Below are 27,935 nucleotides of genomic sequence, written 5' to 3' on the forward strand. Positions count from 1 at the left end.
TGCTATCTCTTGGCTACAGTAACAGAGATCATAGGTAATCAAGAAATCATTTTAGTTCACTTTGGTCCATGTTTTAGAGTGGAGATAACTGGGAAATTCTACCTAGTTACCAGTAGAATCAAGTCAGGTTCCTTCCAGATGACAGATGGGTGACTTGACAGCATTTTCTATACAGGTGCTAAGTGTCAAGGAGACAGATGAGGCTGAAAGACTATCTGATAGACACAATAACTGTGCCCATCAGTCTCCCTTGCAGTTACTCAAATCCACCTGTGCCTTCTATCCCATCGGCCTTTATACTACATACTGCTGCAGCTTGTGGTAAGAGAGTGCTGGCATTTCACACTGAGAGGGAGGAGCAAGGTTAGTGGGTCAGAGTGTCCATCAAGATCCAGGCTCAATGTCCTCAGAATATGTTAAAATAGAAACTTAGGTATGTTAAATTTTAGCAAGTTTATTTGATTGGACCCTGATTCATGGATCAGGCAGCTCCAGACTATAAGAGGTTTAGAACTCTAGTGTAGGGGGAAGTGACAAGAGGGAAAGAGGGAACAAGAGGGAACAAAGGCTGAGGCTGTAGCTCAGTGGTAGAGGCCCTGGGTCCCAGCTGCTGGACTGAAAAGAAAAATTCATTTTCCACTGCCAGTAGTCCTAAGGCCTCATGCCCGCTAGGCTAGTGTTCTACCATTCAGCTATATCTCCAGTCCCAATTAAATATTTTTAATCCACCCAACCCAAGAAAGTGAATGTAGTAAATGATTTTGAAATGACAGCAATCTAACATGATTATATAGGTAAGGAAAGAAACAAAAAAGAAGAAAGTCATATTATTTCCAATAAAATTGACATACTTTCTTTTTCGTTTGTTTCCTTTCTTATCTTTGCAATTATATTATGTTGCTATCATTTCAAAATAGCTTGTTACAGCCGGGGATTTAGCTTACTGGTTTCACCTCCTGCAACGCAAGCGCAAGGACCCGAGTTCGATCCCCAGTACCAAAAACAAAACAAAACAAAACAAAATAGCTTGTTACAATGAAAGAGTACTTTTGTAAGCTTTATGGTAATCAAAAAGCAAAAATCTATGATAGAAAAAATAAAAATAATGAGCAAGGAATTAAAATCCACTAGTAGAGTAAATCACTTAACTACATTGAAAGATTGAGACAGAAAGAGAGAAAGGAACTATTAGAAAACAAAGTGGCTGTAGTATGCCTGTACCTATTGAGAATTACCTTAAATGTCAATGGATTGAACTTCCATTTAAGAGACAGAGACTGACTAAATGAATTTTTTTAAGTACTACTATATATAATTTACAAGAGTCTCACTCCATGGAATTAACATGAGAAAATGAAAAAATGGAAACAAAGTCTTTGTAAATAGGGAGGAATGGAGGGGTTGAAGGGAGGGCAGGGGAAGGAGGAAAAAAGTAAGAACCAAGAGAGTATGTAAAGGTGCAAATTTCCAATGATGAATGTCATTATATTGTACACCTAAAATGTACCAGTAAAAGGACATACAAAAAAAAAGAGTCTCACTCCACCTCTAACAGCATGCATAGACTGTAAAAGGGTAGAACAAGATATTTCATGCAAATTGAATTCAAATGAAAACAGGACTGATTATATTTATTTCAGGTTAAATAAATTTTGAATCAAAAGCAGTAAAGACAGATAAGGAGTGTCATTAATTAATGACAAAGGGGTCGATTCAGCAAGAGGAAATAACATTCTAAGTCTATGTGTACCTGTTGCATCTGGGGTTGTGCACTTCAGTGCTGCACTGCAGCCAACCAGGATTGTGGAAACTCAGTGCCAGTAACAAATTAAAGGGACCAAGTTTAAAAGGGAAAAAACTCACTTTAAAAGAAAGAAAGAAACGAAGGGACAGAAAGCTACCCTGTGAGAGGGTAGGGGGCTTTGGAAAGGTGAATACCCATAGGTCTTTGTCCTCAACTTCCTTTTATCATGTTTCGGGGAACATTCCCTCCCAAGTTGATATCTGGAACTTGTCACAAACTGATTGGTTCTCTGGACTGTCAGATGGATCCCAGGCCCAAGACCCTGACACCCACACTATTCCTACATGCACATTCTTGAGTAGTTTTATTTGATTTTCTCTTTACATGTCAGGGCTTTATCTCTAGAATCTATAGATTGGCTAAGAGGGACCTTACATACAGATCAAGTTAGCAATTAAGTAAAGGGCTAGTGCAGTAATATAGTGGCCCTAGACGGGGGAATATATATGTTTATAGATGCATAGGTGTGTATGTATTTTTATATACTAAATAAGAGGTTTCTTTTAAGTGGAACCTCCTTGTCTCCTTTGCATTTTATTGGGAGTGGTTGGAGATGGGTGATGGCTTCCTTGATTTTGAGCACCTGGCTTCCCCTGTGCTCTGCCTGTCCTATTTGCCTCCCCTCTTGTCTTGTTAATTGCTTTCTCTAGTAAAGCTTTAACTCCTTCTAGTCAGGAATTTCCAGAAAACCTAATGAGACCCCTCTCTCTGCCTATAGGCCACTTTCCCCTACATACTCAATATATGGCCCAAATATATAAAGCAAATATTAATAGACCTAAATGGACTCCAATACAATAATTGTACATAATTTTAACACCTCACATTCAGCAATAAACAGATAATTCAGACAAAATAAATAAGAAAAAAAAACCCTAAGCATGGTGGTGTGCCCTTGTAATCCCAGCACTTGGGTGGCTGAGGCAGGAGGATATCTGCAAGTTCAAGACCAGTCTGGGCTCCATAGTGAGTTCAAGCCCAGCCTAAATTACAAAGTGAGACCCTGTTGAGAAGAGGAGAGGAGAAGAGAGGAGAGGAGGAGAGGAGGAAAAGGGAGCTGCGACCCACACAGCGTAGGGTCTGAAGCTGGGGAGAGCAATAGGAAATGAAGAAAACTGAAAAATACCAAGAAAGAAGGATACATACCAAGATTATACTTGAAAGCTGGGACCAGGTGGAGCCATCCTGTCGGGAGAGGAAGAGAAGGTGGGGTCTTGTGATTGGGGCATGCCCAGAAAGGGAACAAGGAAGAAGAATACATAATATAACTGTCTCCTGGGGCTGTGCCATCCAGGGTCTTCAATCTTATCTAATCTATGGAGGAGAAAGGGAATAAGGATTAGGTGAAGTGCCATCTTCAGGCTGGCCTGTGGCAAGAGAACAGTCAAATGTTACCCTACATCAGCAATGGTGACCTTTTAGAGCTTTCAATGATACAAACAACCCTCTGCAGCATGTCACCACTGTCCTAAATCAAATGGATCCAATGGATATCTAGAGAACATTCTATCCAACAAATACAGAACACTCTTCTCATCAACATATTGAGTGTATTCCAGGATAGGTCATATGATAGACTATAAAACAAGTCTCGGGCTGGGGATTTAGCTCAATGGTTTCGCCACCTGCTGTGCAAGCACAAAGACCCGAGTTCAATCCTCGGTACCAAAACAAACAAACAAAAAAAAACAAGTCTCAACAAATTTCTAAAAATTGAAATAATATTAAATATATTGAAAGGGAAATCATTTTCTCTGTAGCTAAAACCAAACTTGCTAACAGGGAAAGATGATTTCTCTCTTATTCTTTTAACATGCCGGGGCTTTGCCTCTTTTAACATGCCCCACTCCCTCAAACATCTCAGGAATTTTCCTTGTTCTATCTTCCCACCATATGCAGACAAGGTAAAACTCAATGTACTGTGTTAACAAATGAACCCGCTATATATGAAACTCTGGTTGCTGGGCCCGTATGTAAATGAAGCACTGAAACTTGTAACTTTCTAACCAATGAAAAGATGTTCCTGCAACCCCACCTCTTCCCTAAGTGTATAAAATCCCAGCTCTGGCTGAGCTGTGCAGTCAGTCTCTTTGCAGAGAAATTCCAGACTGACCTGCGGGCATTAAGAATAAAGCTGTACACTTTACCTCTGAAACTTCTGGGTGCATCTTCCATTCTCCTGGACTATCTACATTGAGCTGTATGCTCTGGAGCTGTAACACTGGAGCTGCAAGCTCTGGAGCTGTAACACTAGAGCTGTATATACTGGCTAGCACTTTGCCACAACAATATTTCTGACCACAATGAAATGAAATTAAAAACCAATAACAAAGCAAGTTGGAAACTATGCAAATATATGGAAATGAAACAACTCACTCTTGAACAATCAGTGGATCAGGAAAGAAATAAAGGAGGAAATTTTTAAATTTCATAAAACAAATGAAAAACATAAACGCAACATATCAAAATCTATGAGATTCAGCAAAAGTGGTGATCAGAAGGAATTTTATAACAATCAATGCCAGCATCAAAAACACCTATCATAGCAACTTAGAAACTTACAAATGAACAAAACCAGAACAAACCAAGCCTGGAATTATTAGAAGGGAAGAAAAAATCAAAATCAGAGCAAACATAAATGAAATAGAGAATAAAACAACAATAAGAGGTCAAAAAATAGAGATCAGAATCTTCAAAAACATAAACAAAATTGAAAACCCTTTGGCTAGTGTGTTGGTCAGACTTCTGTCACTGTGACAGATACCTGAGATAACATATAAAGAGAAAAGAGTTATTTCATCTCACGGTTTTAGAGGTTTCAGTTCGTGATCAGTTGGACCCACTGTCTTTGGGCCCATGGCAGCACATCATGGCAGAAGCATGAGGGCCTGCTTCCAATGACCTGAAGATTCTCACTAGACCCTACCTGTTAATGACTCCACCACTTCCCAACAGTGCCACCTGCTGGGGACCAAGCCTTTAACACCTGGGCTTGTGGGCGATAACTAATATCCAAACTGACCCCTAACCTTGGTAGTCAACTTGACTGTGTTGAGAGGTGCCTAGGAAGTGTAACAAACGCTTGTGGGCCTGTCTATGAGACAATTCACATGGGGGTAATGAACTAAGAGGGGAAAACCCACCCTGAATGTGCACAGCACTGTCCAATAGGCTGGAGCCCTGGCTGGAACAAACTCAGAAGGAGGAAGCCAGCCAGCACTTGCAAGTTCAATTCTGCTTGAGTAAGTGTGCCTTTTGCTGGTGCCATGGCCTGTGCATATTGGACTCTAGCTTCAGACTTTAGATGTGGAATTACACTGGTTACTCTCCGGAGATCTTCCTGTCCTTCAGCTTTGGGCTGAGGCTACATCATGGGTCCCTCTTTTTCTGAGGCATTCAACTTCTTGGACTGAACAGCTGATGATTTTTCTGGCTCTCCAACATGCATACAGCCATTTTGGAACTATACAGCCTCTGATCTTATAAGACAACCTAATATATCCCCTTTTGTAATTATATATGTTCTATTGGTTTTGTTCTTCTAGACAATCCTGACCAATACAAAAACTATAGAAACTAGACTATGAAAAAGAAAGAGAAGTCTTAAATAAATAAAATCATGGATAAAAAGAGAGACATTACAAATGATACCACAGAAATACAAAGTATCATTAGAGTTTGTCACAAAAACTATATGCAAATAAATTTGATAACTTAGAAGGAATGCATAAATTTTTTAACACATACACTTTACCAAGATTGAATCATGGAGAAATAGAAAACCTAAAAAAGACTAATAGTGAGTAGTAAGATTGTAATGTAACAAAGAGCCTTCCATTACAAAAATACCAGTAGCTTCACTACTGAGTTCTACCAAACATTTAAAAATAGAACTAATACCAGTTCTTAAATTATTGTGAAAAAAGAAAAATAAGGAAGTGTTCCAAACTCACCTTACAAAGCTCACATTACCTTAACGCCAAAACCAGACAAGGACACAACAGGAAAAGAAAGCTATAGGCCAATATCCCTAGTGAATGCAGGCACAAAACATTTTAACAAACTACTAGTAAAGTGAATCCAACAGCACATTTAAAAATTCACCATGATCAAATACAATTCATTCAAATGCATTGATGATTCAACATATAGGAATCAACAAATGTGATATAGCACATCAACATAAAGAGGTGAAAAATATGATCATCTTAATATATATAGAAAAGGTATTTGACAAAATTCAACATTCTTTCATGATAAGTATTCTGGACCAATTAGTGTACAAGGAACTTCTTCCAGCATTAGAAAAAAAAAAGGACCGTGTATAATAAGCCAACAGCTAATATTACGTTGAAAGGGGAAAAGTTGATTACTTTTTCTCTAAGATCTGGAAGAAAACAGGGTGCCCACTTTTGCCACTTTTATTCAAAATTGTACTGGAAGTCCTAGCCAGAACAAAGAGGTAAGAGAAAGAAGTAAAGGACTTCCAAATTGAAAAAGAGGTACTCAAAGTGTCATTGATTTCAGATGTTGTGTTCTTACATGTAGAAAACCCCAACAGCTCCACCTAAAATGACTTAAACTAATAAATTTAGCAAATTTTCAAGAGACAAAATCAACATACAAAAATCAATGGCCTTTTAATACACCAATAATGAATTGTCTGAACTAAAAATTAAGAAAGAAATTATATTTTAATAGTAACAATAATATACAACACCTAAGAATAAACTTAACCAGAGGCAAGATATCTCTATAATAAAACCCACAAGACATTGATGAAAGAAATTGAAAAGGACATGCACACACACATACACACATGAATGTACACATGTGCACAAGTACATCCTATACTCGTAGATTGGAAGAATCAGTGTAGTTAAAATGTCCATAATAACCAAAGTTCTCTACAGATTCAGTGTAATCCCTAGCAAAGTATCACTAACATTTTCCACAGAACTAGAAAATAAAATCCTAAAATTAGTATAGCACAAAAAGAAAAAAAACACCAAATAACCAAAACCTAGCTTCATTAAAAACAAAAAGCAAAGCAGTAAGCGTTACACTACTTGAATTCAAAATATAGTGCAAAACTAGTAATAGCATGACATTAGCATAAAAATAGACACATAGGCCAAAGAGACAGAAGAGAATGCCTAGAAATAACCCTACACATCTACAGCCAACTGATTTTTTTACAAATGTGCTAAGAACATGCATTGTAGAATGGACAGTCTTATCTATAAATGGTGCTGGGGAAATTGGGTATCCATATGCAGAAGAATAAAACTAGACCTTGTCTCTTACCATTTACAAAAATCAATTCAAAATGAGTTAAAAACTTAAATGTGAGAACTGGAATTATAAAATTACTAGAAGAAAATCTTTGGGGGGAATACTTTAGAACATTGGAATGGATGAGGATTTTTAGGACAAAACTCCCAAGCACAAGAAAGTAAAGAAACAATAGAACTAATGTGATTATATAAAAATGAACAGCTTTTTCTAGGCAAAGGAAAAAAACTGTGAAGAGAAAAACACAGAATGCAAGAAAACATTTTCAAACTATAATTGTAACAAGGGGTTAATGTCCAGAATATATGAGGAACACCAAAACCCATGGAACTAAATAGACATTTCTCAAAAGAAGACATACAGATGGCCAACAGATATATAAAAAATGCCCAGCTTTACTCATTATCGGGGAAATGCAAATCAAAACCACAATGAAATATCAACTCATTGCAGTAAGAATGGCTATGAGCAACAACAACAACAAAGATATCAAGATATCAAAAAAGATATCAAAACTGGATGTGGAGAAAGGGGAATCCTTGCACACTGTTGAGAATATAAAATACTAGTCATTATGGAAAACAGTATGGAGGTTTCTCATAAAATTAGGTATAGAACTACATATAATCTAGCAATCTCACTAATGGGTATATATACAAAAGAAATGATATCAGTATGTCAAAGAGAATCTGAGCTCTAATGTTTATTGCAGCACTATTCACAGTAGCCAGCAAATGAGAGCAGTCCACCAACTGATGGATGGATGAAGAAAATGTGGTACATGTACATCATGGAATAATATTCAGCCATAAAAAATGGAATCCTATGAATTGCAGCAACATGGATACAGCTGGTGTTATGGTTTAGATCTAAAATGTCCCCCCAAATTCTCATGTGTGGAAAATGATTGAATCATGGGTGCTATACTCATCAGAGGATCCATCCATTGATGAATTTAGTAACTAAATGTGTTGTTAGGAGGTGGGGCCTGGTTGGAGGTGAGCCGCTGGGAGCATGACCTGAAAGGGTTTATTCTTGTCCCCAGATCCTGGCCTCTCACTCTCTCTGCTTTCTGGCTGCCATGAGTAGAGCAGCTTTTCCTCTGCTGTGCCCCTCTGCCATCCTCTTCCTGCCTTGAGGCCAGCCTACCATGGATTGAAACTGTGAACTAAAATAAACACCTCCTCCTTTAAGTTGTGGGTGTTGGATATTTTGTCCTAGTGATGAGAAAGGGACTAAGACAGCTGAAGATCATGGTTTCAAGTGAAATAATCTATGCACAAAAAGACAAGTATTGCATGCTATCACTCATATGTGAAATACAAAAAAATTGATCTCATCAAAGTAGAGAGTAGCATGGTAGAGAAGTAGCAAAGTAGAGAGGAAAGCAGATAGGGAAAAGGGATAAAGAGAAGTTGATCAATTGGCATTAAGTTAGATTTAGATAGGAGTAACAAATTCTGCTGTGCTATCAGTAGGATGAATATAGGTATTGATAGTGTACTGTGTCTTTCAAAAATCCAGTGTTTTGAATTTTTTCATTGTAAAAACTAATAACTATTTCAGGAGATAGATACTTTGAACCTGATTTAACCATTATATGATGTATCAAAATATTATGTAGTAGCCCAGAAATATCTATAATTTTTATGTTTTTATGTATTAGTTAAAAATAAGTTTTAAAAGAAAAGGGGTTAGTGAAATAGCTGCAGCTCCTGCCACTACAATTGCTGCTATGGTGCAAATCAAACTAATTGAAGACTTGTTGTCTCCTACTATATTCTCAACTTGTTCAATATTTCACTTCAGACAACAGATGGGTCCATATATTTCCCAATTTACCAAATAATTCTCTAGTGGACACCAGATGTATGTACAGCAATAACTCAATTCTAGTACCATCTACCTGGTATTAGTAAGAGATCCCACAAGTTAAGGGTTTGGTTCTACAAGACTCCTCAACTTCAGGTGCCAAACCCAAGACTACATCAATTCACCTGTGTTGCTGACCCACTGGCTATAAATCAGGAGTTCCCACAGCCTCTCCTTAGAGTTAAGTCCTTTGCTAGAGCAGCTCACAGAACTCAGGAAAACAGAGGCTCCCTGGCCACCATTCCACCACTACCAGGGCAGAAGAGGAGAGTCGCGGGGGTGCCAGCAGCACCCCCACCCCGCACCCCTGTTGAAATGAGAAGACACGTAAACAAGCCTCAAAAACAGACTTCAAGATCACTTACAGCAACCCCAAAGGGAAACGAGCTGTGATACTCAACCGCCTGGACTCCCTGAACTGGCAACAAAAGAGGATCTGGGAAAAATGAAATCAGAAATAATTTCTCACATAACAGCAGAGATTGTGCCTATAGTGCAAGACATGATTAATAAATCTAGAGAGGACACAGATAAAAAAATAGAGGTTCTGAGGAACATGATGGAATCCCAACATAGGAAACAAATGGAATCCATAAAACAGATGCAAACAGATTTCCTAGAGATTGAAAACTCCATCAAAAGTCTATGCAGCAGAACGAACCAATGTGAGGATAGAATTTCACATATAAAAGATAAGATTGCAATTAGTGACCAGGAAAAGAAAAATTGCTTTAAAATTATAAGGGAACACGAGAAATCAATCCAGCAGCTGCTAGATGATACAAAGAAGAATAACATAAGACTGATTGGAGTCAATGAAGAAAGAGGAGAGAGTGCAGATGACATAAAAAAACTCTTCACAGAAGTGATGGCAGAAAACTTCCCAAGGAGGGGAAAAGAACTTGACATACAGATAAGTGAGGCATACAGGACTCCAACTAGCCTTGATCAAAAAAATCTACACATAGGCATATAATAGTTAGGATTCCAGAAACCCAACAGAAGAACAAAATTCTACAAGCAGTTAGAGAAAAGAAACAAATCACATACAAAGGAAAGCCCATCAGAATCACAGCAGACTTCTCAATGCAAACCCTCAAGGCAAGAAGAGCTTGGAGTGGTGTATTTCAAGCCCTAATGGAAAACAGCCTCCAACCCAGATTGATGCACCCTGCAAAATGATCTTTCAAAATTGATGGAGAAATAAGATACTTTCATGATAAAGAGTACCTCAGGAACTTCATGAATATCAAACCAGCACTCCAAAAAATTTTACACAATATCCTAAGAAAAGACAATGAGGATCACAACCCCAGTAAGCCCAGCAGAATGAATCCGTTGGGTGTGATAAATTAAACGCAAAGGGGGAGAATCCAACAAAAAGAAAAAGTCATGACAAGGCTTTTAAAACTTTTAACTTCATCTCCCTAATGAGCGCATAATTCAATCTTGTTATTATACTGATTAGTGTTTTTCTGATTCTAGTGTTGCACACCTTTCCTTGTGCTATACTGGCTATTTATCATCTTCTTATGTCTACTTTTTAATTGGGTTGTCTATTAATGAGCTGTAATAATTCTTTATATATTCTGTTCATAGGTTATATGCATTGTAAATATGGTTTGTTTAAGGACTACTTTTCATTTTAATGATGTCATTTAAAGTTCTAAATTTTGATGGAACCTCATTTATCAATTTTTTTCTAGTATACATCATGTTTTTTGTAACCTAGGAAGTTCTTGCCTACCCTAAATTCATAAACATTTTCCCTTATAATTTCTTCTTAAAATTTTATACTTCTAGTCTTTCATATTTAGGTTCATAGACTCCTTCAAGTTATTTTCATGTATGGAAAATAAGGGTTGAGGTTAATTTTTTATATACGGATACCAGGTGTTCTAGAGCCATTTGCTGAAAACACTATCTTTTCCTCTGTTCTTGAATTTGAGTTTATATGCTACAAAATGTTAATGTTAAATAATCTTTCAAAATTCAATGGACCCTATATGTGTGGTTCTATTTCTAGATTCTTTGTTTTATTCCAATGATCTATATGTCTTTCCTTATACCAATACTGCCTTGATTACTGTAGCTTTAGAGAAGTCTTAAAATTGGGTACTAAACATCTTCCAGCAATGATTTTTTTTCTTTTTCTTTTTACTTTTCTAGGTCCTTTGTGCTCCTACATAACTTTTAAATTTCAATATCCAGTTCTTCATTTATAGCAAGTATACACAGACCTGAATTTTTATATATACTTTGTGTTTTCTAATCCTGCTAAATTCAAATACAAGTTCTAGGGGCTCCTGGAGATTTCTTAGTGTTTTCTCTGTAGATGATCATCTACATATAAAGATTTTACTTCTACCTTGCCAATCCTATCCTAATTGTGTCATTTTATTGCCAGACTACTTTGGTTTAGGCCTAGGTTTCAAAGTTTAATGGACAGATGAAGAGTAGGTATATTTGCCCTTGTTCCCCACCTTAGGGAGAAAGCATTGTATCTTCTCCATTCATATAAGGTGTTTCTTGCTGGAAGTACAGAGTACATGTCTTTGATCTGTTGAGAAGTTTCTGTTCTACTTCTAGTCTCCTGGTAGCTTTTACCATGAACAGCTGTAGAATTTAGTCCAATACTCTTTCTCCAACTAGTAACAGGATCATATGGCTTTTTCCTTTCCTCTGTTAAAATGATGACTTTTGGGTGTGGATCTTCCAATGCTGAACCAACACTGCCATCCCTATAATAAAACCACTTTCTACATACTGCCAGATCTGACTTCTAATAGTTTGTTTTGTTAAACAAATTTCTATCTATGTTCATACTTTTTTCTTCTATATCTTTATCCAGTTTTAGGATTAGCACAATGTTGATTTCCTAAAATGAGGGGAGAAGTGTTCCTTCTTTTTCCTCCTTTAAATGTTTGATATAATTTAACAGTTAAAATGTATATGAGCCTGTTGTTGTCATATAGGTAAGGTTTCAAGCTAGGAATATACTTTCTTTAATAGGTGCTATTCAAATTTTATATTTCCTCCAGAGTTAGTTTCATTAATTTGTCTCCCAAGGTACTTCTTAGAAGCTGTCAAATTTATCTCAAAAAAAGATTTTTGTAATATGCTTTCTATATCCTTTTAAATTCTGTAAAATCTGTGGTAATGTTTCCTAGATCTTGATATTGTAATTTTAAAAATGTATAATTGATATTGTGTAATAGGAAGAAAAGGTGTAAAGGAGCAGGGGAAGTGGGAGGGGTAGGGGAAAGGAAAGAAGGGAAAAGAAAAAATATGAGAAAAGGAAAAAAATTGAAACAAAGTCTTTGCAAATAGGGAAGCATGGAGGTAGTGAAGGGAGGGCAGGGGAAGGGGAAAAAAGAAGAATCAAGATACTCATGTAATGGTACAAGATCCCAATGATGAATGCAACTGTATTTTATACCTAAAATGTACCAATAAACTTAATAGGAAATGAAAAAAAAAAAAGAACCCAGGAAAACATTGTACTTACTACTGCCAATTTATTATAAATAATATTTTAAAGGACATACATAAAGAGTCTGATGAGGAAATACATCAGGTAAGATGTGCGGGAAACTTCCATGGCTTCACTATATGCCCTATCCTCCAGACACCTCCACAGGTTCTATTACCTGGAAGTTCTCTCAACCCTGTAAGTTTGTGCTTTTATAAAGGCTTCATTTGGATAAATTCAACCTTCAATCTCTCTCCCATCTCCTGAGGCAGTGGTGGTAGTGAAGGCAAGGAATTGGAAAATAAAAGTTCTCACTCTAACCATATGATTGGCTCACTTAGCTGCCAGCCCCTATCCTGAGATGATCCATCTATCAGTCATCTCATTAAAATTAAAATGAGTCTTATTACTTTGGAGGTTCTAAGGGTTTTAGAAGCTGGTACCAGTTAACGGGACAAAGATCAAATATGAGGGATTTAGCTCAGTGACGCTGCACCTGCCTCGCAAGTGCAAGGTCCTCAGTTCGATCCCGGGTACCAAAAACAAAACAAAACAAAACAAAAAGATCAAACATGATTTTCATTAATACAACATTATTATGGTTTAGATTTGAAATGTCTCCATAAAGTTTCACATGTTCAGAGGTGGGCTTTCTGGAGGTAATTGAATAATGAGGATGCTACACTCATCAGTAGATTAATCCATTGATTAGTTCATAGCCAAAGGTGCTATTAGTAGATGGGGTCCAATGAAGGAGAAGGGTCACTGGAATATGGTTTTGGTGGGTATATCCCTTGCCATGGCACTTCCTTTCACTCTCTGCTTCCATGAGGTGAGCAGCTTTCCTCTGCCATGCCTTTCCATCATGCCATTTCTGCCCTGGAGCTAGATTCCTATGGACTTAAACTTCTGAAACCCTGAGCCATAATAAATTTCTCTGCTTTTTAGTTGTATTAGACATTTTATCGCAACAGTTGAAAGGTGACTAATACTGAAAATTCATACCAGAGAAGCAGGGTTGTTACTTTATACCTAACCATGCAATTTAGAATCCTTTAGAACTGGCATGTGGAAGGCATTTGGAAAGGTTTGAAGATGTAAGTTAGAGAATCTCTAGAATGTTGTAAACAGAAGTTGAGTGATTCCAGTTAGGGCTCAGAAGACCAGAATGGTCATAAGGACATAGTCAGTACAGACCAGGTTCATGATGTTTCAGATGGGAATGAGGATTGTATTGAGAACTGTGTTACATTTCAGCAAAGAATCTATCTATATTTTGTCCCTGTCCTAAAACTTTGTGTGAGGCTAAATTTAAAGGTGCTAGACTATTATTTGGTAGAGGAAATTTTAAAATAGCTCAAAGTTTAGGCTGTGGCATGGGTATTTTGGCTGCTTTTAGCCAAATTTATAATAAGAATTAGGGGCAACAAGCAGAACTGAAACTTTTTTTTTTAATTTCAGTTTGACCAGAAGAAAAGCACATATAAAGCTGGGGCCACAGAACTGTGATTGCAGGAGAGATTAGCTCCATTAAAAAGAAAACAAAGTAATTAGCACCTACACAGTAGGAAAGATGGCATGAGAGCATCTCACAAATTGGCCAGAGCCCACCCAACACAGGTTGAAGGCTGTAAAAGTTTAAAGTTGTTTCAAAGAGTTCTCATTAAGAAGAGAGCCTCAGAGTGCTCTGCTCATTTAGGCACACTTAAGCAAGTATTTTCCCAATTTCAGCTGTTCAGGCACTCAGAGGCCACTGCACCTATGATTCAAGGGGTCCTGGCTACTGTTTAAGATGTCAGCAGACCTCAAAATTGTCCCCGTGGTGCTTATTTCTCAGACATGTAAAGTGAAAAAATTGCAGTGTCACTCGTTTCCACCTGGATTTCAGAGGAAGGCCTGGAAAGCCAAAAAATGTGTTGTAACAAAGTCATAGTCCCTGCCAGGAGGCATTGAAAGGGTGAGGTGTGGCAGTGAAACTGAAAATGCAGTGGGGATCCTAGGAACTGGACCATTCCTGAATATCCCAGGAACATGGAACATCTGCTAAGAAAAGCTACAGGCAGTGAATGGAGCCAGCCCAAGAGAGAGGATATGTGGCTTGCAACTATCAAGGCCATATGAGTGGGGCTACCTAAGCCATTTGGAACTCCTTATCACCACCATGTGTCCTGGATACTGGATATGGAGCTGCAGAATTCAATATTTGCTCTGCTGGGTTTCATTCTTGCTTTGGTTTGATCTCTTTTAATCTCCCTATTCCTCATTTTTGGGCTGGGAATATTTATACTGTGCCATTGTATGTAGGGAATACTTAACTTTCTTTTTTATTCATTTCAGGATCTCACAGCTAAGAATTTGCCTGAGTCTCAGAAGAGACTGAGGACTTAGATTTTTCAGCAATGTTGGAACTGTTTAGACTGGAAACTCTTGGAGATGGACTAAAAGCATTTTGCACAATGAGATGGACATGAACCTTTTGGAGGTAGAGGCAGAATGTTTTGTTTAGATACAAACTTTCATGAGTTCAGAGGTGGAGCTTTTGGGAAGTGATTGAATCATGGGGCATTGTACTTCTAGTAGATTAATCCGTTGATGAGTTTATAACTGAATGTATTCTTAGAAGGTGGGGTCCAGTTGGAGGAGATGGGTCATTGGGGCCATGACTTTGGAGTATATCTCCTGCTCTGGCTCTTCTTTGAACTCATTGCTTCTGGCTGCCATGAGGTGAGCAGTTTTCCTCTGCCATTCCCCTTCCATCATGCCTCATCCAAGGCAGAGGCCCTAGTTACTCAGATGCTATAGTTTGGATCATGAATGACCCCCTAAACACCTTGAGTGAAAGTCTTGGTGCCAGGCTATGGTGCTATTTGAAAGTGGCTGAGCCTTTAGAAGAGAGTTTTAGTGAGAAGCTTTTAGATCATTGGGACATGCTGTTGAAGGGCAATGTAGAATCCCAATACCTTCCTTTTCCTTTTTTTCTTTTGCTCCCTGGTCATGATGTGAGTGATTTTGCTCAGATTTTGCTCACATACTGCCTCTATGATATGCTGCCTCATCACAGACCAAAGTTATGGGCCAAATGATCATGAAGTAAAATCTCCAAAACTGTGAGCCAAAATCAACCTTTTCTCTCTCTCTTTTTTTTTTTTTTGGTACAGGGGATTGAACTTGGGACCTTACACTTGTGAGGCAGGCGGTGGAAACACTGAACTAAATCCCCTGCCCTAAACCTTCTCTCTTTATAAATTGATTATCTTGGGTATTTGATTATAGTTATGAGAAGCTAACAGACTAGTTCCAAGCGAGGTATTGTTGGTTCTCTTTGCTAAAAAACTCTGAGAATGGACTTTTGGAGAAAATCACGTTCCTAAAAAAAATCATGTTCTTAAATAGAAAATTTTAATAAATTGAATCTATCCACTTAATTGCTTTAATTACAACTTCAGGATTTAGGCAACATCATATTCCTGAAGTAAAAAGGTATTCTAATAAGCTCATCAGAGAAGGTGGGCTTTTTACTTAGAAGAAAACTATGAAACTTTGTAAAGGATTATATCACCTACAAATAGAGATAGTTTGACTTCTTCCTTTCCTATTTGTATTCCCTTTGTTTCTTTCTCTTGCCCAATTGGTCTGGATAAAATTTTGGTATTATGTTGAAGAAGTACGGTGAATCTTTTTTACTATTACTGATCTTAGAGAAAATGATTTCAGTTCCTTCCCCTTTTAGTATATGTTGACTGTGGGTTTGCCATATATGGTTTTATCGGTTTGAAGTAAAGTCGTCTATATCTATTTTCATCAGGGTTCATCATGAAATGATGCTGGGTTTTGTCAAAAGCTTTTTCTGCATCTATTGTGGTGATCATGTGATTTTTAATCCTTGATTATATTTATGTAATATATTACATTTATTGATTTATGTATATTGTACCCTCTTTTCATTCCTGAAGCTGACTTTGTCAATGGTCTTTTTAATAATTTGCTGAATCTTGGTTGCAAGTATCTTTGGCATGTATGTTCATCAAGGATATTAGCCTGCTGTAGTTTCCTTTTTATGTCAAGTGTCCAGTTTTGGTACCAGGGCAATTCTTCCTTCATGAAATGAGTTTGACAAAATTCTTTCCCTTTCAACTTCAGGGAAAATTTGAAGAATATTGACATTAGTTTTTAAATTTCTGGTAAAATTTAGCTGTGAGTCTATCATGTCCTAGGATTTTCTTAGTTGGTAGGGTTTTTATTGCATAAATTTCATTGCCTGTTATTGCCCTGTTCAGAGATTTTTATCTTCTTGATTCAATTTTGGTAAATCATATGTGTCTAGGTATTTATTCCATTTATTCCAGATTCTCCAATTTACTGGAGTATATATTTTCAAGATAGTATTTTATATTTCTCTAGGTCTCAGTGTTGTATACTGTAATTCTGACTTTTTCACTTTTAATTACATTGATATGGATCTTTTCCTTCTTTCTTTTGGTAAGTTTAACTATAGGTTCATCAATCTCATTTATCCTTTCAAAGAATAAACTCTTTGATTCACTGTTCTCTTGTATTTTTTATTTCTGCTTTGATATTTATAATTTCATTCCTTCTACTAGTTTGGGGTTTGAATTATTCTTGATTTTCTGGTATCTTGCAGTGCATCATTAGGTTATTTAATTGGGAGCATTTAATTTTTCTAATGGAAACTCTCATGGCTATGAACTTCCCTCTTAGAACTGCTTTCATTGTGTCCCATAGATTCTGATCCATTGCACTTCAAGTGTTTTATTTGATTATTTTAATTTCAAAATTTCTTCCTTGGTTTCTTCTATGGTTTCTTGATCTTTCAGAAGTGTATTATTCAGCTGAGTGTGCCTATAATCTCAGCACTTGGGAGGCTGAGGCAGGAAGATTGCTGTGAGTTCAAGGTCAGCCTGGGCTACATAATGAGTTCAAGGCCAACCTGAACTACACAGCAAGGCCCTGCCTCTAAAAACCAAAAAAAGTGTTATTCAATTTCCATGTGTTTGTGTAGTTTTTGTGGAGAGCATGTGTATGTGTTGTTGTTGATTTAGTTTTATTCCATTATGTTCTGATAGGATGCATAAAACTATTTCAATTCTTTTATAACTTTTGAAACATGCTTTATCATCTAAAATATGATCTGTTTTAGAAAGTTCTGTGGGGTATCTGAGAAAAATGTATATTCTGCTACTGTTGAATAAAATATTCTGTAGATGTCTGCTAAATTCATTTGGTCTCTGCTGTGCTTTAACTCTGTCATGTCTTTCTTGACTTTTTGTCTGACTGCCTTGACTATTTGTAAGAGTGTGGTCATAAGTTTCTCCACTATGAATGTGTTAGCATAGATCTTTCTTTTTGTCAAGTAGTTTTGTTTAATGATATTGGGTGCATGGACATTTAGAGCATTATATTTACAATTGTTATCTCTTCCTGGTGAATTGTTCCCTTTACCAATATGTATTGAGTTTCTTTGTCTCTTCTGACCAGTTTTGGCTTGAAGTCATCTTTGGCTTAAATTAGAATAACTGCTCTTGCATAGTTGGGGATGCAGGTGCATGGAGTGTTGTTTTTCACTTTCTGTCTGTATTTCTTTGTAGATTAGGTGAGTCTCTTGCAGGCAACACATAGTTGATGTCTTAATCGCTGTTTTGTTACTAGGATAAAATACTTGACACCCACAACTTAAAGGAGGAGGATTTTATTTTGGCTCATGATTTCTAGAGGATATACTCCATAGCAGACTGCCTTCAAGGAGGAAGGCCATGGTGGAACAGTCTGGCAAAAAAAAGCTGCCCATGTTATGAAAGAAGAGAGAGAAGGGAGGAGCTGGAGAGGGGGTAAATCACTACAGGTCATGCCCCTAGTGAATCCCTGACCAGGCGCCAGCTCCTAACAGCACATTCACCTATGGCTTCATCACTCCCATGGTCCAATCATCTCCTGAAACCCCACCTCTGAACACATGAAGCTTTGAGGAGACATTTTTTATTGGAACCACTAACGGTAGTGTTTTCTTTTGTGTCTCAACTTGCCAGTCTCTCTTTAAGATTCCCTTGGATATTTTCTGCAATGCTAGTTAGATGATTGTGGATTTCGTTAGATTCTCTTTATCATGGAAAAATCTTTATTTCTCCACCAATTGTGGAGAATAATTTTGGAAGATATAGTAATTTGAATTAGCAAGTGTTTTAGGTCTTGAAAAACTTTATTCCAAGTTCTTTTGTCTTTTAAGTTTTGTGGTGAGAAATCTGCTGTTATTCTGATGGGTTTGCCTATAGTATAAGTTTTTTGGCATTTTTCTCTAAAAACTTTTAGTATTCTTTGTTTTCAATTTTGGGAATTTTGACTATGATGTGTCACAGTAAGGTACTTTTCTGTTCTTGTCTATTAGGGGTTCTAAGTGTCTCATTTGCCTTGGTATCCATTGTATTCCCTATACTGTAAATTTTCTGCAATAATTTAGAAGAATAAATCTTATACCATTAGATTCTAATTCTAACCCTTCCTCTATTCTAATAATCCTTATATTTGTTATTTTAGAGTCCCCTATGAGTTCTTAGATTGTTTTCTGATTATCTCTTGTGATTTTTTGACTAGCAGTAAGTGCTATTTAATCTACCTTGACCTCAGAAGCTAAACTTTTATCTTCTGACTCATCATGCCTACTACCAAATTTTCAATTCAGTTTTTCACTTCTGGGATTTCTGCTAGATTCTTCTTCATAGTTCCTAAATCCTTGCTAAAGTGATCATTAATATCTTGCATTGTCTTCACTAATTTTATTCACCTTCTTATTTGTTTCTTCTTTAAACTCATTGATCATCTTAGTGATTGAATCATTCAGTTGCTTCCTTATATCTTTGTAAATTTGATCATTTTAGTAATAGATTCAATCAGCTGCTTATTTTGTCTCTTTTATTATTTTCACAATTTGGTTTGTAAGTTCTTTTGTCTAGAGATCCATCCACTTTGGTGTCTATGAGATCAGCTTTTGGAGAGTTTGAGGTTTTGGCATCATATTGCTTTATTTTCTCATGTTTCTTGTGTTTTGTGGGTGAAGGTTGTAGATCAGTTGGTAAAGAAGGCTCTTGCACTATTGTGGAGGTCTTTTTAGTACATGGGTTTCTCCCTGTAATATGCTGTTGGCATATAATCAACATATTCAAAGCACAAAGATCAGTCCTTAGCACTATGTCACAAGGAGACAACAATTACCAGAAATATCAACATCCAAAGAATCAATCATATATTGACATAAAATTTACAACTTGTTTAAAAAGTTCTCAATGCTTTCAATAACCCAGGAAGACAAAGGGTTATTAATAATAGTGAAAAGTCTGAGGAATAAGAAGCTAAAATAAAAATGTGTTAAAAAGAAAAAATTAGAAAACCAGAAGGAAAATAAAGAGAAACAGAAGAAAACAAAGGAGGGGGGAGAGACAAAATAAGAGAAGGAGGAGGAGCCAAGAGATAGAGAAAGGTATATGAGGGGAAAATAATGCTGGTAGGGATAGGAATAGAGTCTAAAGAAAGGTGAGAGATAGAGATTATATCCAACAGTTTTACTGACAGTTAAACAAGGTTAGATAATACTAAGAGACAGTTGTTAATATGGACATAAATGACTAAACAACATGTACTCTTATGCCATCAATAGCATAAAACTTACATGTAGCAATATCCATATCCACATATATAAAAGACCTAACAATCAGAAATTCTAAGACAGTAAATTAAAAGAGAAAAAAGAAAAATTTAACTTGATGTTTTGTTTTGTTTCTTTTATTAGGGAGACTGTTTTAACTCAGGTTATCTATTCTGTTGTCTCTAAGAGGCAATGCTTGGGACCCTCTAGTAATCTCAGAATGCTAATAGGTCTCTCCCACCCTACTGTCTTATAGGTGGCAAGCTCCAGTTTCCAAGTTGACTTTCTGTCTTCAGCTCTGCTATTTGCACCAACCTGTCCCCCTCTCTTTGACTCCAATGCTCTCCATCTACAGTTATGCCACTGTTCCGTGGAGCTTTTCTCTAGCCAGCAACCTTAGTAGCCACCAGATGTCATGTAGGAGACAATTTCCCAATCCCCATGTACCATTCTGATGACTTGGATTTAAAAGACTTCCCATTCTGGAAAGTTAAATGTTTCCTTATTGTATATGAGAAGGACTATAACCAAGGGAAAATCTAAATAAACCCTCTAGCATCACTTGCTTTTTGTTGACCTTGTTTAATTTTAATTGTTGGCAGTACTGGTTATTGAACCCTGAACCTCACACATGATAGGCAAACACTCAACCACTGACCTACAACCCCACCCCACTGGTTGACTATAAATCACTAATTTTGGAAGTCACACATCTGAGCAATGTATTATTAGTCTTTCATTGGTTTTGCTGTAGATGAGCCTTCTGGTAATAATAGTGGCTAGGGTACTTTCAGGGACTCAAATGCCATTGTTTTCAAAAGCACTAATACTTCATATGGACCTATAGATGTTCAAAGAATGACTTAAACGGAGTGTAAAATCTTGGCATCCCTGAATTCATATTGTATCTGTCTCCTTTGCCATTTTAACCTTTGGGTCAGATTTCTGCTTTACTCACACATAGACATGTTAATCATTTAAGGAATGTTTGTCTGGAACTGGTAATACCAGATGGATTTGCCTTGAACTTTCTTAATCTCTTTTCTTCCCCTTGAAAGCTGAAGACACCAAGATAAGTTTAACTAAAATATTTTCAAGATTTACAGGAACATCATGATCAGCAGATTACCAACCACTAGGTTTCACCACATCCTGTTCCAGAGCACTGGAGAGGCACAAGTTCCTAATCAATCTTTTCCTAATCTCTTTCCCTCTTGGCATAGGATTAAAGGAGTTTGAAACTCAGGGCTGAATTAAGATGATTTTCCCCAGACTACTGGCCTTCCATTTTTAATTTTGCTGACATTCTGCATAAAACTTTTTTGTTGTTCTCAACCCACTTAGCTCTTCTCAAATCATGAGTAAATGGACTTGGGTTCAATAACAGGACTTTTAAGGTCTTTTTAAAAGTTTCTAATTAGTTCCCACTTTCAGACAACCAATCTTTTATTTCCCCTTCCACTTCTGTGTCAGTCATTACTTTGAGTGTCTCTCTTTTCCATCCCCTGACCACTTGTTTTGTATTCTTGTGCAAAAAGCTTTGATTCCTGAGCAGGGGATTGAGTCAAAAGATTATTGTCTTTTATCAAATTCTTTGAGACAGAGATATCATTATGTGTGTTGAGAGCCATTCTACATAAATTTTGGGGAAAAATCATTTCACAATTAAAGTATGACTATAGCTGTCCAAGGCTCAATGTCACCTTGCCCATGAGCTGGCTATGGCATGTGGAAACATAACTCCATTTTGCCTCTGGTCACAGCTGAGGCCTCAAGGGTCCCGTGATGCTGTGGTGCTCAAGGGCAAGACTGCATCAGCTGAAGACATCCTGGTTCCTTGAGAACCCAGTAGTAAGAGAAAGCTTTCATCTGGGAAGGGACAAATTCCTTATAAGCTTAACTCATCCCACCTATTATTGTAAGAATGCTCTCCTTACAGTCCTCCACAACATAAGAACTTTATGACCTAAGATCCTAATCAGCATAAGATCTACATGGACATAGGATCCACATGGACATGGACATAAGATCCATAGGACATACTGGCACCCCCTATGTCATCTGATACTCCCTCCAATTATTGTGTGTACCCAATAAATAATGGCTAGCTCGGAGAGTCTTTGTCTTTGCCCGCTCTGAGACACTGAATTATGCAAGTCTCTATTGTCTATTTTCTCTTTAGCTCTCACCATCCCCCTTTCTAAACAGTTGGAGGATTGATTGCCCCTGATAATATGACCCAGTTTGGCCTCCAAATGGTGATACTCCTGCCTCAGCCTAAGTGTTCTTTTGTCAGTTTTATTCTTGATTTACCTATCTGACCACTACCCTAAGCAATTGTTCATTGGTGATTTACTGTAACTGAAACCAAAGGAAAACTTGAATATTCTCTAGGTTTACTTGCTTTTAGTTATTTGCTTTACTCACCAATTTAGAGATCATGTATCTAACCAATATATGCACATTCACTTTGCTATAGACAATATTTCTGACAAGGCCATGATGCTAACGTTTCCTATGTTGTTTTTCAAGAATGTAGATGTAGCCCAAACCAGTGGAAGCCACTGGCCCTTCACTTGGTCTTGTGTAAACATCCAGAGGGTGACAATGCCACCGTTATCTGAATATGTGTCCTATAAGGAACCAAGAAGTTTGATTACACATACACAGACCACTGATTACTTCACTTTTCCTCACCTCCAATTACCTTTTCCCACACCTTAGACTACCTTGCTTCTTTATCCCATAAATATTCCTAAACCCTATCTTTGAGGAAGTGAATTTGAGATTTGCTCTACTGTCTCCACAGATATCTCATGTATAAACTCTTTGTCATCTGCAAAATATGTCATTTCAGTGATTGTACAACAGCAAAACAGACCTGTTTGAGTAACAGTTTGGGAACCCACCCAGGAGACAGGTCTGAACTGATCTTTTCCCCACAGCTTGTCAGCCCCTGGCTGGTACTGAGAGGCTGAGGACAAGTCTAAGCCACTTTCTAAGTCACTTGTCCTAAGGACAAGCCCCAGGACTTTCTATCAGATCAGCATCCCATTGATTTATAATTTCATCTTTCCAATAGAGAAATAGTTTCTTAGCTTGGAAGGAGTTTTATTCAGTGAGTAACTTCGGTATCTGTGACCATATTCCTGTTTCTTCTTCCCTCTTGTTTGTACTTCATTGTGAGGGTCCTGGTTAAGGAATATCCAATAGTAGGAATAATCAGAAGATCTCAGTTCACAGCATTTCTCTTAGTTTTATTTGGCTTGAATTGTGGTTCTAGGTGAAAGGTAGGTCAGAAATACCCCAGCCCTTCCCTTTCCCCACTAACACCATGTTCTCATTGAGAGCTACAGCTGCATATGTCCTAGATGTTCTGAGCCACCCCTGGAGATATGTTTTGGCTGCAGCAGACTTGAATTTTGGGCCAATCAGTGGTTTTGAATTTAGGCCAATCAGCAGCCTTGAATTTGGGACAATCCAGATGACTCTACCCTGTGTCTTTCCTAAGATACTGCCAAAGTGTCCTAAGACTTCAACCAATCCCAGTTGACCTCCCAATGTACCAAATCCCTCATGACCCCACCTTGTCAAGACTTGAAACTTGGACTAATTTCAGATGAAATCTGCTGTGCTATATACTCCCCTCACAGGGTTCCCTCTAGTATACTGTCCCCCCGTACCATAGCACAGGTCCAGTTCAAATACAGCCACATGTCAATGGTCTTGTAATTCTGCTTGTAATTCATTCCTCAGGTATTACAGGTTTGGAAGGGTCTGTAAATCTACTCAAGATTCTTGTCCTGAGTGTTGTAGACAACAAAGATCACACTAACATTAGCTATAAACACTAAGGACTGTTAGCCCTGAAGAGTTCCAGAGATGGGTGGCAGAGATAAGCAGCAACCAGAAGTCTCAACCAGCAATGACTGGAATTGACCAGCATCAAACAGCAACAGTATCCACCAAGGGTGGAGACCAGCAGAGATCAGTTGCACTAATGTGTGGAAACCAGCCAGAGATGATCAATGCCAGCCACTAGTGGTAACCGGCAGCAACAATCTGCAGCAGCCAGCAGCAACAGAAACCAGCCAATAAGAGCCAGATAGTAGCAAAAGGTTAGCCTCAGCTGCTAAAAAGCTGATAGGGGTGGTTGAGAGCCCAAAGCTATAATGTTAAGAGTCAAGCACCACTGACACTTGGAGTCCCAGAACAGTGACACTAAGGACTTCAGGGAACCAGCACTCAAAGTCCGGAGCCACTTGGAAAGCTATACTTTGTCGATTCATGATTTCTGTTGAAATTTAACAAAAGAACCCTCAACTTATTATCAATAGTGCCACATTAAGTAATATAAGTATATAGTTCTGATTAGCTGTGTCTAAATTCTGATGGCCAGAATGATGATAGAAATCTGGATGGTAAAGGCTAGGCTATGGAGATTTCAGTTGGAAACAAGGACTCCATTGGCAGTTGAACTCAAGGCCATCTGCTATGCTCTGGCAGAAAACTTGTCATCATTTTGCCCATGTCCTGAGACTGTGCAGGAGACTGACATCAAGAGCAGTGAACTAATTAATATGGCAGAGGGAACTTCGAAACAGACCAATGTTCAGGCTGTGGCATGAGTACTGCTTGCTTCTCTTAGCAAGATCTACAGAGAGAATCAGGAGCAAAACCAGAGCCAAATGATATGAAGTTTAGATAGAAAGGAAGCACCTGCAAAGTTAGTACCTTGGAGAGCCTGGTTGCTAAAAATATTAGCATTTATATGAAACCAAGTAATTTGCTTCAGGACAACATTAAGAATGCTTGAGGTCATCTCAGGAATCAGCAAGATGTCATCCTTCACTGGTTCAAGGGTATAAAAAGGTAAAGGTAAAGAGCTCTGAAAAACTTTGCTTTGAGAAAAAAGCCCCAGGGCCTGGGATTCAGCTCAGCGGTTCCACTGCCTGCCTCACAAGTGCAAGGTCCTGAGTTTGATCCCCGGTACCAAAAAAAGAAAAAGAAAAAAGCCCCAAGTCACCTTGCTTGAAAATGGCTATCTAGGGAATTGATACCCTTGGTTTTGTTAACAGTGCTCAACTATCCAGGAACTCAGAGGCAGCTGCAGCCTCTGAGGCTAAGGGGACCAGGTTACTGCTTGAGCTAGCAGCTGACCTTGGCATCATTCACAGGGTATTGGTCTTACAGGCATGCAGAATGCAGGAGATGTGGAGTCAGGGAGGATTACGTCCAGATTTCAGAGAAAGGCCCATGAGTACCCATGAGTGGGCAATGTGTGAAACTGTAAGAGTAAAGTGAGTGGAGAACCCAGGATGCTGGAGATGCCAGGAACATGAAACATCTGCTGAGGAAAGCTGCAGGCAGTGAATGGCGTTACCCTGAGAGAGGTCATAAGGGCTGCAACTGGCAATGGGGTCACCCAAACCCTTTGTAGCTCATATCTTGCTGCAATCAGCCCCAGGTACTGCACATGGAACTACAGGATTTAATGTTTGTCCTGCTGGGTTTTAGTCTTACTTTGGCCCGATTTCTTTCCATTCTCCTATTCCTCTCTTTTGAAATGGGAATATTAACCCTGTGCCATTATATGTCAGCAGTGTTTAACTTTCTTTTTCATTTTTACAGGGGCTCACAGCTAAGCGTTTGCCTTGAGTCTCAGAGAAGGTTTTGAACTTGGACTTTGCAGTGACTCTTACAGATGGACTAAATGCATTTTGCATGAAAAGACATATATGAGTCTTTTGGGGGCCAGAGACAGAATGGTATGGTATAGATCTGAGGTGTTCCGTAAAAGCTACCTGTGTTTGGAAGATGATTAGATCATATGAGTGCTATACTTATCAATGGACTAATCCCCTGGTGACCTCATAGATAACTGTTATTATGAGATGAGGCCTAGTTTCAAACGGGTCATGAGGTCATGACCTGAAAGGGTATATGTCCTTATCTGGCTTCTCCCTTTTCTCTCTATTTCATGGCCACCATGACATGAACAGCTTTCCTCCTCCAGATCCTTCCACCTTGCTATTTCTGCCTTGGAGCCAGCCAACCAGGGTCTGTAACCATAAGCAAGAAGAAACCTCTCCTCCTTTAAGTTGCAGGTGTTGGATAGTTTGTTCCAGCAATGAGAAAGTGACTAAGACACCTGTTTCCTGTTAAGATTCTGCAAGTATACTACATCCAACAAGGTAATATTGGCCCAGTTCTTTGAGATGATATCCATGACCTACAAAATAGATAAAATTGAACTTAACAATGGACTCCAAGTAAGCTGAGCATGAGAACTACCCCTTCCTAACCTCAATGTTCTTCAAATGTGACTAAAAGTGTTTTGATACTGACTTCCAATCATTTGTTACTTCTCTTCCAGTGTGGGACCAGATCAGACCAACAGCCAGGATAGGTCAATCCTATACTATACAAACCTAACTATAGGATAGTTAGTTAAGGTATTTTTGGAATAAAATCTTATTCAAAAAGAGGGAATATAAAGAAACATGAAAATTGTCAGGACCAAAATAGAGTACCAACCCTACCAAAAAAATTAAATAAAACAGACAGGATGTGAAAGAAGAGTTCTTATGCGTGATTCTATGATAATAAGTATCACAAAAGACCTTGCCAGACTACAAACTTGCACAGAGGCCACTTTGCAACCATAAAGTGCTTCAAAAACATCTACTCAGCAACTGTCTCCTCGACCTCAGACTGATGACACTTTTGTTATCAATTATTGTGTTCAAGGATTGATGTTTCAAAACACCTGATGTAACTCTCCTTGTTTTATTTGTTAAAATTTTTCATGTGCCCATGTAATTAGTGATAACAAATTCGTTCTTGATATCTGCCTGCAAAGTAAGAAGTATGAACAGTCACTCATTCTATTTGCTATACTTATATTATTATCTGGGGAAAGGATGTAACTCAGTGGTAGAACACTCACCTAGTGTGCACAGAACCCTGGGTTCAATTCCCCACACCAAAAACATCCAGGGAGAAGTAGAAACCTGGAGAGATAGCTTCAGGATGTAAAAAGGACCCCCCCCAACATGACTTATTTATTAAATGCCTTCTAGCTTTGACTCTCTTTTGCACTGCCTTGTAGTTTGCTAATTATAACTTTAGGCTAAGCATCTGGCTCTTTTTTTTAAAGTAATACTTAATATACTTCAGGCATTGTTTAAAACCTAGCTTGTTTCCTTCTCATGTACTACTTCTCCACCAACAAGAATAATCTTCTAACATTAGTTTGCCACCTTGCCTGGGAACCCATGAACATTGATTTTGTTTTTCTCATCCAAATCTATGCTCCTGGTCAGATGGAAATAACCAGACTTGTTATTCGCGCTGGACAATGAGGAATGAGCAAAGAAAAGGGGGCACTGAAACCACAGAGAAATATGAATAAATCCTCCAGCTTTACTTGCTTTTAGTTACTGCCACCAGTTTCGGAGGTCTCATGTAAACAACATGTTCTTGTTAGTTTTGCTATAGCTAACACTATGACATATGAGTCATGAAAATCACAGTTGCCTAAGTTATTTTTCAGAAACTTGGAGGTAGCTCAAACAAGTTAAAACCTTTCAGTTGGGCCTGTGCAGGTATCTGATGGGCAACTTTTTGATGTCAAAGAGCTAAAAATTAGAGCATGCTAATGCCTCCACTTTCTTAATATTCATCCTATAATATGCAACCAAAAGGATAAAAAGGATCTTTAAATATTAGGATTTTTCTAGAAAGTGATAATTTATTTCTCCAGGTTTTTGTGCTGAGAGCAGAACCACAGTCCTGGCATCAAGAAAGATTCAACACTGCCTAGGCCAATGATGATG

Source organism: Heterocephalus glaber, unplaced genomic scaffold, assembly GCF_053883595.1.
Source record: "Heterocephalus glaber isolate CG9 unplaced genomic scaffold, H.glaber_assembly_v1.0 deba00001452, whole genome shotgun sequence".
Taxonomy (NCBI): domain Eukaryota; kingdom Metazoa; phylum Chordata; class Mammalia; order Rodentia; family Bathyergidae; genus Heterocephalus; species Heterocephalus glaber.